Below are 13,149 nucleotides of genomic sequence, written 5' to 3' on the forward strand. Positions count from 1 at the left end.
CCAGGGCTGGACATTCCTGCTCAGGGGCTCTGGTTGAGATAAGGCAGCCCCACACTGTGATTTACTCCAAGAGCCCTGTGTGTTCCCTGGCAGATGAGGCAGGGGAAATTCTGCAGGATAAACCCCGTTTAATCTGTCAGTAATGGTTTGCTTGGGGAAAAAAAGCAATTTTGTACAGCTAAAAGCACCAGGCTGGGCTGGACCACAAGCCAAGGCTCACTCCCTCCAAGCCCAAATGCACAGGATGTGCTGAGCTCTTTTATTCCTGCTTTGTTTAACCCTGGCCCAAATCCTCCTGGGTTTGCAGCCTTCTCCTGGTTGGATTTCAGTGGCAAAGTGAGGCAAGAGCAGCAGAGTTTCCAGGTGAGAAAACCCATAGAGATGCTTGGAATTCAGGGTTTGGCAGGGTCAGAGCTAAATAAAAGTATCAATCTCCCTCACCTGGCTGGAAAAGAGAGAATTAATCCCAACCCAGAGGTCCAGCAGAATGGAAAGGTAACAGAGAGTTAAATTCTTTCTCCAGGGGGATTTCATTGATCAGTTTGGTGGGAGGATTGTGTGTGTGTCCCCACCAACACACCCTGCCTTTATCCTCACCTTATCTCTGACATTCCCACCATGCTGCACACACTGGGAAGAGCCAGTTCCCCCCATGTGCAATCCCTCTGGCCATTCTCCAAGGAGGGAAATGCAGGAAGGCTCTTCCAGCCCCTCTGGAGCCCAAACACAACCCCAAGGCTCACAGCTGAGGAAACCTGAAGGTATCAATGCATGGCCACCATGAAACCTTCAGATCTTCCTTCACCTGCAGTGCTGGTCCCAGCTACCAACCAGCACTGGGGCTGGTTTTTCTTGTACTCCATTTGGGTGGCTCCAGAATCTTGCCTGGAAAGCATTTCCAGCATTTTTGGGATGTTACCAAGAGTTGCCAACACTGGGAACTGTTGCAAAATGTGTTCAAGGCAAGAGGAGCCTGAGTGAGGAGTCCCCATCTAAGGTCACCTTGGGAATGTGACATCAAACACAGGATTGAAGTCTTTCAATGCATGGAAACATTTCATGGAGCACAGCAGATGACTTTGGAATTTGAGCTTCACTCCTTTCTTTCCCATATATTTTATTACACAACTTTTTCCCCCCAGAAGAACACCAGGTTCTCCTCCCAGTTTGTGAACCAAAGCAGGAGAGGTGACTCTGACACTCTGGTCCTCAGCCTGAGAGGGCTCCTTTCATCCCTGCCACCGATCTCAGTCCCATCTCAGGGAGGCCACTGGAATGAGTCAGGTGACAAACAGAAAACACACAGTTTATGCAAGAGCATGAAATGAAGGAATCTCCCCTTGGAAAAACAATGAGGCCATTGTGTTCCCCACCAGAGCAGTTGGGAAACTTCAGGGCTGTGATGAATTAAAGGTTTTTCTGCAGCTGATGCAGTTGCTGCTTGCTGCTAAGAAAAGCTCTCTGGTGTCAGCAGCACTTTAAATCCTTGAGCTCACATTCCCAGCATCACCAGAACTTGAAAAATAGCAATAAAATAGAATAATAGAATTCTTTAATAGAATTCTTTATATATCTAATAGAATTCTTTAATAGAATTAAAGGTTTTTCTGCAGTTGCTGCTTGCTGCTAAGAAAAGCTGTCTGGGTGTCTGCAGCACGTTAAATCCTTGAGTTAATGTTCCCAGCATCACCAGAACTTGCAAAATAGCAATAGAATAGAAAAATAGAATTCTTCATTAGAATTCTTTATATATCTAATAGAATTAGATATATAAATTCTAATAAAATTAAATTATATTAGAATTAATTATTTAATTCTATTAAATTCTAATAGAATTAAAGGTTTCTCTGCAGCTGATGCAGTTGGTGTTTCTGCTAAGAAAAGCTGTCTGGGTGTCTGCAGCACTTTAAATCCTTGAGCTCACATTCCCAGCATCACCAGAACTTGCAAAATAGCAATAGAATAGAATAGAATAATTCTTTACATATTCAATAGAATTCTTTAATAGAATTAAAGGTTTTTCTGCAGTTGCTGCTTGCTGCTAAGAAAAGCTGTCTGGGTGTCTGCAGCACGTTAAATCCTTGAGTTCATGTTCCCAGCATCACCAGAACTTGCAAAATGGTGCAGGGGAAGGAGACACCCAGAGCTGAGTGGCTCAGCCCCGTGCTGATCTCTCCAGTTTCATGGGATATTGTTCCTCAATCACACAGTGGAGGGAATCACAGCCACAACAGCTTCTGCCCTGATAGCAGAGCCTCCCAACCTGCTCGGATGGACAGGAGGGCACTGACAGATCCTCTGCTGCTGGGCTGCCCATAGTCCTGCTTGTTGGAGCCTCTCCCTGGAGGTTTCAGCTGAACAAAGCCATGGCTGACCCTGCCCAGAGCTGCTGATGGACCTGCCCTGAGCAGAAATTTGGGTTGGACCCTCTGAGGTCCCTCTGGATCATGCAGAGACCTCCTGAGAAGGTCACAGGAGGGGCTGTCAAGGCAGCAGAGCCTTCCCTTGACCACACTCCCATTTCCAGTCCATCAGCCTGGCTTTTGTTGGATGTACTCCCCTCTTTTGGCTGCAAGAGGCCACCTGGCAGCAGCTACGGGACATTTCCAGTGGGCTCTGAAAAGCTGGAGCTGTTGGAGCTCCAGAAATGGCTCAAAGGGCTCTGCCAGCCCTTCTGCTGTGCCCCCAGCAGCAGTCAGGGCTCGCTGGGAGACAGAAGAGCTCCAATCCTGGTGCTGGAAGCGAGGAACTGAAATGCCAAGAACAACAAGCACAACAATGCCATGAATTTCCTCCTCTACAACACTGAAGGGGAGTGACAGGGAACATTTTGATGGGCCTGAACAGTTCTGAGCATTGGTTTCACTTAAGAAATTCCAACTGGTTGTGTTTTGATTTTTCCAGCGGTTGGAATTGCTCTCAGGGGCAGGAATCATTGGAGTGGATCCTGAGCTCCTGTCTTGCTGCTCCACGGGCTCCAAACCAGTGAAGCAGCTGGGAAAAGGGAGCTGGATCCTCGGGCTGGCTCTGTCCTGCATCCCATGTGTCATGTGGGAACTGGATGCACCTGCTGGAGGAGCTGTGTGGGGGCAGGCCTTATCCACCAGTTATAAATCCTGGGGCTATCAACAGCCTTCAGTAAACATTTGGACAATCCTTCCTACCTCTCCCTCGTCCAAATATTTGCATCACAGGGGCTGCTGCCCGTTTCCTGACACGCTGCAACAGCTCAGAATATCCTGGGATCCCAGGTCGGTTCCAGCTCGCTGTGATGGATGGATGAAATAAATGGCTCGGGGAGAAAGAAAAGGAAAAACAAAAATCTGTCTCCTGATAATAAATCCAGGTCAGGATGGAGTGAAAGAGCTTTCTGGTGGTTTTAGGAGCTTTTAGGATCTGATCTGGAGCACCCAAGGGTTAACAATGAGCAGGTCTGAGTTCTTTTAGTGGACCCAGATCATTTCATCTCTTGGAGGACAGGCTGAAGATGTTCCTGAAAGCTAAGGAAAAATAAAAATCTGTCTCCTGATAATAAATTCAGGCCAGGATGGAGTGAAAAAGCCTTTTGGTGGTTTTAGGAGCTTTTAGGATCTGATCTGGAGCACCCAAGGGTTAACAATGAGCAGCTCAGAGCTCTTTTAGTGGACTCAGAGCACTTCATCTCTTGGAGGAAAGGTTGAAGATGTTCCTGAAAGCTCTTCCTTCCTGCTGGGTTGGGAACAGCCCCAGCCAGCTTTGGATGTAAAATAGGAACCTGCTGCATGAAGCCAGGTTTGGTGGCTCTTCCTCCAGAGCCGAGCCTCCTCCAGGTGAGGAATCACCAGGTTGTAACCTGTGTGTAAAACATTTCATGCAGCAGAGTTGCCAAACAGAAATAAATCACTTTTTTTTTTCTCTTAATGCTGAGAGAGGAAAACAACCTGAACTCTCCTTTAGCAGTGTAAAGGGTTTAGCAGTTAATTGAGTTTAGCAATTAAGAGTTCCAAACACAAAATCTGTGTTTTGTGATTTAAGACTGCTGTGTTAACAACGACTTTAGGAAGATTAAGACAACACAATAATTTTAGTCATTTGCTAAAGAGTTGACATGGCTGGGACTTCATGGCTGAACACACACCACAACAAGCCAGTGGATTTTCTGATAGAGTAGTAAAGAAAATAATCAACCCTCAGCTTAAGTGCAGGATAAACAGCAACCTGGGCTGTTGGAACCCACGGCAGGGAGCTGGAACAAGAGGAGTTTTAAGATCCCTTCCAACCCAAACCACTCCACGAGTTTACGATAAAACTCCAGGTTTAAATTCGCTTTTCCACCGCAGCTTCAGCTTGGACTTTTTGTTTTAATCTTCTCCCCTGTCCAAAACCCACCACAAACAAGAGCAGCACACAAATATGATTTCTAACCCTGATACGGTACAAACCACTCGGAGGGTTTGCTCACCCCCAGGTAATTCCCCTCTTCCAGCATCTCCCCTTTGCCCCCAGCGTGCTCATCACTTCTTTCTGAGAAGCCCAAAACTCGGAGCCGTTTTTGGACAGACTAAACAACATCTGCAGCCGCGGTGGGGACACAGAGCGGGGACAGAGGCGCTGTCACCGCGGAGGGCGAGCGGCGCTGCCGGGGGCCGCGGGCGAGCCGCGATGTGGCGGAAGCATAAAGCACCTGTTGGGAGGCTATTTAGGGATTAGCCGAGTGCTGACAGACAAATTGGCAAGATTAATAAGAGCAATCAAGGCTGTGTGGGCTCGAGCTGCGAGCTGACATTAATGTGACATCACTTTCATCTGCTCCCGCCTCGCCCCGCGCGGTATCCGCGGCGCTCCGGGGGTTGCAGCCCCGCGGGTGTCCCTGAGCGTGTGGCAGGGCAGGGGACAGCTCGGGGTGTCCCTCGGGGACCCAGCAGAGCGTTTGGGGGAGCCCCGGTGTCCCCCAGCCCCGGCGGCTCTGCAGGGCCTACCTGGCTCGCACAGCGCCGGGCTGGGTTTGGGGATGTTCCATTCAAACCCGCTGCCTTTGGGGTTTTGGTTTTCTGTGCCTCGCACGGAATCGCTGGATGTCACCGAGGGAATGCAATGCTCGCACTCTCAAAAAAAAAAACAAAAAACCAAAAAACCCACCAAAAAACCCCCCAATCCCCCCACCCCAAAACAAAACCAAACAAACCCCAAACAAACTAACTAACAAACAAAAAACAACACCGAGGAAAGAGTGGGAAAAAAGCATCAGGGAATAAAGGTTAATTCCAGGTGCGAGGAGAGAACAAAGAAACCCCGCTGCTGTCGCTCTAAGCCCCTCACATCGAGACTCGCTGGCTTGGGGAGATGTTTGACACCCTAAAGATGTTTTAAGGCAGAAAAAGCTGTTTTTAGAGCTCTCCTCTGCCTCCAAAACCCGAGGGAATTCTGCCCTGCTTCCCTCCTGCAGCACGGCCGTTGCACGGGGAAAATATAGGGATTTTTAAGGGATTTTTCTTTTTCTCCTTGGTTTTTTTTTTGAACACATTCCCTGCTAAAATCTCCCTCGCCCCTAACTCTGTTCGCATCCCTTTCCAACGCGAAATTGGATGGATTTTCTTTGTTCTTCAGTCAATGAGGGATCCTAACAGTAATAAAATATCTGAATGTCCAAATCCTGCAGGTCTGCCGGGCTCTGCCGCTCGGGCTGCTCCGCCGAGAGCTTTTGCCCACAAAAGGAAAGTGTTGGAAAGGAGGGAGATGCCAAAGGCTGAGCGCACGTTCGCTCCCAGAGCTCCTGGGGGAAAATAATCCTGTCCCTGGGACCTGATGTGAATCCCTCCGTGCCGGGGGTTTATCGAGTACGAGGGGAAAAATCCGTAAAAATCTGATTTTTTAACTATCAGCTGTTCTAATTTTCAAATGGAGATGGGGATAGACGCAGCTGAGGAGTCAAGAATGATTTTGGAGAAAGGTTTTATGAAGAAAACAAGAAAGAGACTGACCCCAAACCAGACTCAGAAAACAAAGTTACAGGATGATTGGTCCTCCAACCCCCCCCAAAAATTAATTTTAAAAGTCCTTATATTTTACTTTGTATGTAAATTATTGAATTTATTTTTTCTTAGTTGCATTTATAAGGACTGGAGTTATTATACATATCTACTGGAGTTATTTTATATATACAAACATACATATCCCATCCTAAATGGGTGAATTAACGGGGGTTTTGGAGTGAATTTCAGGTTCCTCCAATCTCCACCCTGAGCACAATGTCCCCAGCAGCCGAGGTTTTTTGGGACAAAATTCCATTTCCACCAGGACCCATTCGGGGTCGAGGTGGATTCAGGGAGGGCGAGATGAACCCCCCTTTTCCCTGCCCTCTTCCAGGGCTCGGTTTTTTTGGGATTTATAGCTAAATTTTGTCGTTTTTCCCCTGCAACCCTTCTCCATCCCCGCCTTCTCCACTGTGAAACCACACGGTCAGGGGCAGCCCCGGAGCTCCCTAATTCCTTTACCGCTAAAAATAATAATTCCCCATCATTTTTTTAAATCAGATTTGCTGCCCCTAAAAGCGATTAGGTTAAAAGTACACATCTTCCACCAATCCGGCAGCACCACGGCGGGCATTCAGTGGTCTGTTTGTAATCTCAGCCTTCTTCATGAACATAAACACGGCTCCAACCCAAATACACGCGGCCACCAACGGAGCGAGCGCGGGGCCGCGCTCCCCGCGGGTTAACCCGGGTTTAGCGCAGCCCCGCGTGGAAAACCCACGGGGAAATGGCTGCTAAATCTCTGTTCGCTCTCGTGTTGTGCCCCGGGGATAGAAGGGATCGCGGAGCGGCATCTCCGCCCTGCCCAGAGCCGCTCCCCGCGCACCGAGAGCGGCCGGGCCCCTCCGGGCTGTGCTTTCCTCCCTCTCAGCCCCGTCTGACAGGGGAAAATTGAATTGTCTGTGTCGTATTCTTGGTTTTGCAGGGAAATAATTCCCCTTTCCGTACTCGCTGTGTTGCTTTCTTTGGGTTTTTTGATTTTGGGGTTTCTCTCTTGTTCTGCTCCTTTTCTGTCTTTTTCACACTTCTATCCTTTTGTCTTTTCTCTTGCTCTTTTAATAGTTCTTTTTAAATCTTCTGTCTTTTATTTTTCCTTCCTTTCTCCCCTTTCCTTTTTTTCTTCATTTCTTTTCTTTCTTTCTTTCTTTCTTTCTTTCTTTCTTTCTTTCTTTCTTTTTCTTTCTTTCTTTCTTTCTTTCTCTCTCTCTCTCTCTTTCTCTCTTTATTTTCTCTTCCTCTCTCTTTCTTTCTCTCTTTCTCTCTTTCTCTCTTCCAGCTTTTCCCCTTTCCCTTTTATTTTTCTTTTTCTCCTCATTTCTGTCTTATTCTTTGTTTCCTTTTTTGCTTCTCCATTTCCCCATTCCTCCGGGGTCTTTTTCACCCTTTCTCTATTTCTTACTCTCTTGCTCTTCATTTGTCTTAATTTCCTTTCCTCTCTTATTTCTTTGTTTCTTCCTCACATTCCTTCTAGTTCTCGTTCTTTTTATATTTTTTCCTTTCCTTTCCTTTCCTTTCCTTTCCTTTCCTTTCCTTTCCTTTCCTTTCCTTTCCTTTCCTTTCCTTTCCTTTCCTTTCCTTTCCTTTCCTTTCCTTTCCTTTCCTTTCCTTTCCTTTCCTTTCCTTTCCTTTCCTTTCCTTTCCTTTCCTTTCCTTTCCTTTCCTTTCCTTTCCTCCTTCTCTTTTTCTTTCTTTTTTCCCTTCTTTCTTTCCTTCTTTCCCTCTTTCCCTCTTTCTCCCCCCACTCATCTCTCTTTCATTTCCCCTTCTTTCCTTCTTTCCTTTCTCCTGCCCATCCCGCCCGTTCTCTGCTTTTCTCCTTCTCTTTCATCCTCTCTCCCCTCCAGCACGATTTCTCCGTGCATTTATTTATTGCAATATTTGGAAACATTTCTGTTTTCCTTTCCTGGGGCTGCGGGGCAAACCAGACCCAGGGCTGTGCTCCAGCTCAGCTCCAAACCCTTTTCCCGAGGACAGAAAAATCCCTTTCCTGCGGTGCCAACGCGAATTTCCCAGCTCGGTTGTGTTTGGCCGGCCCCGCTCCCACTCGGGCACTTTTCCATCGTTTTTGGGGCTCAGCCGCGCTCCCGGGGGTCCCCACGCGGGACACGGGGAGAAACCGCAGTTCCGAGTGGGGGAAAACTCCTCCAGCCCTCGCTGTTCTGAGCCAAGTGATCAAATTCGATCGTTTCCAGAGGAAAAACGAATAATCCTGGAAGGAAAATTCTGATGCTGCAGCCCCAGCCCTCGGGCAGCATCTCTGCGCGCAGGTATCCCGCAACATCTGCGGGAGAAAGGAGCTGCAGAAACTCCCTCGTTCCCCGATTTTAAAGAGGATTAGTGCAAAATTAGTTGGTGAATTTTAACAACTTGAATTTGAGGGAGATTGGGAGAGATGAGCTGAGGGTGCTGCGCAAATCGCGCTGGGAGTTTTGCAATTTCCCGAGCGGTTCTGAGAACGGGAAAAGCAAAACCATTTCTGGGTTCATTATTCGAATTTTTAGTGAGTTCTTGGCCAGTTTTGGTGCGGTTTTTCTTTATTTTAGGTGGGGCTGTTTTGTTGTTGTTTTCAGTGGATCGTTCTTTCGGGTTTTTTGGGTGTTTTTACAAAATCCTTCCAAATTCCTCTCTGGCTTCGGAATTCCTCCCAGTCCCTCTGGCACATCTACCCCAAAAGCCCCAAAATATTCACAACGGGAAGATGGACACATGGATGCACCCGTTCCCTTCCCGTTCCCACTGTGATTCTCCCCAAATAAAAATCAATCCCTTTGCTGCAGAAATCGTTAAACTTCGGGGCACAACAACCCGAGCTGGGGAAAGTTTTTCCCACCTTGGCTCGGGCATTTTATGTATCTACAGCTCATCTTTCCCGGGAATGCCAGCCGAGCTTTTTATTCCTTGCAGAACATTTTTTAAAGTCCTTCCAGGTCGCTTTTAATATTGAAGTAGGTGCTGGTTGTGCAAAAGGGATCGATTTACGAGGAGCTGCTCTGTTATCGGGAGGTGGGAAAGATGATAAACCAATTTTTGGTGTATTTTAACTCTCTGCTCTGGCAGCTGTAAAGTAGAGGGGTGCACAAACCTGCACCAGGCAGAACCCGCTGATGCACAACATCATTATTTGGGAATTCTGGCGGTGGAAATCAGTTTTTTTGTCGGGAAAGCTTCCAAGGCAAACCATGCATCTTTGCAAAGAAAGAATCGGGGAGAGCACAACAGCGGGAATTTTTCTTTACAGAGGGAATTTCTGACGGTGTTTGTCACCGAACCCCGGTTTTGGGTTGGGAAAAGGGAGAAACGGAGTTTCTGTGCAGGATTGAGTGTAGAAATCAGGTTTAGAACCCGCAGCCCACCAGGCCGTTGTGCAGCCCAGCCCCGCTCCTGCGCGATTTCCCTTTCTCCACACGAACACCCCAAGCTTCCCTACAGCCAAATCTGCTTTTGCAATGCTCTGTCCCTGCACCGTGGGCACGAACAGGAGGGTTCTGCGGCCCCAGGGACCTTCTCGCACCGAGGTTTTGCTGCCCCGGTACCTCCAGGGACATCCCCGTTCTCAGCATCCCTCCGTGTCCCTGTCCTGCCCGGGTGGCTCTGCCCGATGGGCAGGTGACAAGGGCCAAGGCTGACAAGGGCCAAGGGCTGACAAGGGCCAAGGGCTGACAAGGGACAAGGCTGCTGCCTGCTGGGCACCCCGCCACCTGCCCAGGGCAGTGCCCGGTGCTGCCACCCCGGCCCGGGTGATGCTCTGTGTTGGATAAAATCCTTTTTCCCTGCAATAAGCCCACCTGGATCTGCACCCCTGGGTCCCCCCAGCTTCCCTCGGGGTTTTCCTCTTAGAGATCGCGCTGTCCTCACCCCCAGGGTGCTGTGCCCTGGATCTTTCCCCAAACCCGCCGTGTTTGTTGTCCGCATCTCCCCGCGTGTTTAGGAGCGATCCACGCCGCCACCTTGCTCGTTATTTATCCCCAGAACGGACGGTCCCTGCGGCTTTTGGCACCCGAGGAAGAAATAACCTGTTCCTCCTTTATGTGGGATATTCCGTTTGAATTTCTCCCAGCTCTCGGTGCAGACGGATTCTGTGGGACGCCCCGAAATGGGGCTGGTGACCCTCGCCTGCCTGATGCTAAAATTCCCCTTTCCTCCAGCACCGGCACATTGCTGGGATTTCGACAGCGCTTTGCTTTAAACTTGGGGAAAAAACAAACCAAAGCAAACCCAAACAAACCAAAAATCAACAAAGAGGTTCCATACGGCTGGAAATGAGGCTGAACCCTCTGGAATTCCCTCGTCCTCCTCGTTTTGTGGAGACCCCCGGCCCGGCTTGGCCCAGCCGGACTTTTGGCATCGGGAGTCGCCGGGGGCTGGAGGTGGTTCCCGATGACAAAAAGCTCAGCAGCGAATCGAAAGGTTTCTCCAGCACAATTTTATCTCTATCCTGACGGGATTTGGTGCTGGAAAAGCTGGAAGTGGTTATGAATTTTGTTTGGATGCCATTGCTATGCCAAGTTGTTGGGAGAAGGGAAATCCTATCCCAAAGGTTCTGTTTGCTTTGGGCGCATCCCTAACCTCGGGCCCCCGGGGGAGAAACCTCGTCCAGGAAAGTCTGAATGCCTCAGGAACGGATTTACACCTGGATTTACACCTGGATTTACACTTGGGTTTACAATTCGAGCTGCCTTTAAGGGCGAATTTGTGGAGCATCACTCGCTGGGTCTCAGCCCCGCTGTTTCTCTCGGTACCAAATTCTTCGGTGCTGAATCCCAGCCAGCCCAAAAGCATCTCCCCGGGAAAACACTCTAGCAATCCGTCCCTGAGCGGGGATATAAATACCCGGAGATATTTGGAAGATCTCTGTGGGAAGCGATTGTGTCTGAGTGGTAGCGCTCCGAGCTTATTATCGCTGGAACCGATTTGTATTGCAGGGAGCGGCTCCTGCCAGAAAACTGCACAGCAAAAAAATCCCGAGCTGAAGAAGGCTGTAAATTCCTGTGCTGCAATATTTCACTGAAGGACGTCATGGAAAATCTGGGCTTGAAGGGCGGGGGGAGACTTGGGACGGGCAGAGGGGGGAAACGGAGACAAAAAGGGGGAGATTAAGATTTTCTTCTTTTTTTTTTTTTTAATTTTTTTCCCTTTCTGACCAAAGCCTGAACTTGCGGTGACAGCCAGCCCGCACCTCCCCGCAGCCACCTCACACCCTTGGGCAGCTTCGTTACGCTCCCAAATTTCGCCTTCTGCTCTCCCAAAATCTTCTCCTGGAGAAGATTTTGCCTCCAGGAATGCGAGAGGCCAAGGCTGGGATGGGAAAGGTCCAAAGCGGTGCCGTGTGCTGGACCCGCAATAAAATATTTGGGGTGTGCGTGCATCTCCCTAAAAACATCTTTCCCTCCGTGCTTCCACCTTCCCCCAGCTCTCCTCCCTCCATCCTCGGCCCCCTCGCCTTTAAATAAACATTTAGGGATCAATTCGCCGCGGATTTGGGGCCAGCGGCCACGGGGATGGCGGCGACTGGGAAAAAAAAAAATAAAATAAAAAATAAAAAACCCCCAAAGCAGGCGAGGGGGAAAGGCTGGTGCTGGGGAACAGGGGGGGGTCCCGCGGGGGGTGTTAATGCAAAGCAGGACAGCGGGGAGGGGGACACGGGGCGGTCACTCCCCTCGGCCTGGGTGGTCCGGGCTCGCAGGAACAGCCCGGCCCCGGGCGGAGCAGCACCCTGGAACAATCCCACCTAGATCCATTTCCATCCTCGGGTTACACCGGCCTGCAAGCCGACTTGACTTCACTTAAGCAATTAGCTAGGAAAAATACCTTGGGCGCAGGAAAAGGAAGAAAGCTCGGATTTGTCTATTTTTACACAAAACACGGCCCGAGTTTGGGGCAGGGGGAGGGAAGGAGCCGGGTGGGAAGGGAACGGGGCCGGGGGTGTTGGAGGGGTCGGGAAAGCGGCTCCGAGTGGGATGGCAGAGGCTAATTGCGCCAGATGATAATTTAATTTTTGTCATTTCTTCTTTTCCTCCCTTCTTTTCATCTCTGCCCGTCGGGGGCTGGGGAGGACCCGATTAAGCCACCCAAATCACGAGCAGATAACAGCAAAAGCGAGTCCCGTTTTCCCCCACACCATCCTCCTCGTACACCAGGCTTTTCTTCCCCAAAACTCTCCTTTCCCCACTCGTGCGCTCGGATTAAAACCCCCAAACATTTCTGCAATTCCCACGACGAGGCCTAAAGGACCCGGAGCGAGATATTCCCATTTTTAACTTTTGCTAGCTCTAATAAATGCATCGCAAACCAAATCTTCCCCCTCCTAAAAGATATTGCGAGAGGGGGAAAGGGCACTCGTGAAGGAAGTGATTTTCTTTGAGGGGAAATAGTTTGATTTCCACGGTGAGATTTGGGCTTTTTTTAACTCGGAGATATTTTATTTCCTCGTGGAAACGCTGCCGGTGGCAAACGCTTTGAACGGGATTTTTCCACGGGGGCTTTGTGCTGTGTTTAGAGCTCCATCCCCGGGTGTTTTGGGGGCAGATCGGGGAGATTCGCTCGCAGAGTGATATAAAAGAAAGAAATCCACCTTTTTCGCGAGCCGGGGGGGAACATTCGATGCGGAGCAAAGCTCAGTGTCAGAGATGCTCTCCCACAGCAAAAATAAAAAGAAACGCAGTGAGAAGCAGAGGGAATATTCTGCACCAGCCTCCCCGGGGATTTAAACCCCGAGGAAGGTGATTGCTTCCAATAAAAAGCGATTTTTGGGGTGCTTTCCCCGCTTCCCGAGCAGCCCCGCGCAGAGGGAGCAGCGGCCGCCGCCTCCCCGGACAGCCAGGGCTGCTCCTTCTCCTCCTCCTCCGGGGAAAAGCTCCAGAAATAACTGAAATTACTGTCCCATCCTCCTCCCACCCTCCCTGGCTACCTGCCCCCGGCCCGGGGCTTGCCCGGGGCTCTCCCGTGCCTGTCCCGGGCCCGTTCGCACCGGGAACGGGAGGGCCGGTGCTGCCGGAATGATGATTTTTTATTTTTTTTTTCCCAAAAGGAGGGGAAAGACAGGAGGGGGGAGGATAGAAAGGTAAAAAAGAAAGAAAAAAGAAAAGCCTGATGTGAGATCCCTCTTGGCCGTACCACAGATGTGACAGGCGCCCCGGAG

This window comes from Zonotrichia leucophrys, chromosome 11 (genome assembly GCF_028769735.1).
Source record: "Zonotrichia leucophrys gambelii isolate GWCS_2022_RI chromosome 11, RI_Zleu_2.0, whole genome shotgun sequence".
NCBI lineage: Eukaryota > Metazoa > Chordata > Aves > Passeriformes > Passerellidae > Zonotrichia > Zonotrichia leucophrys.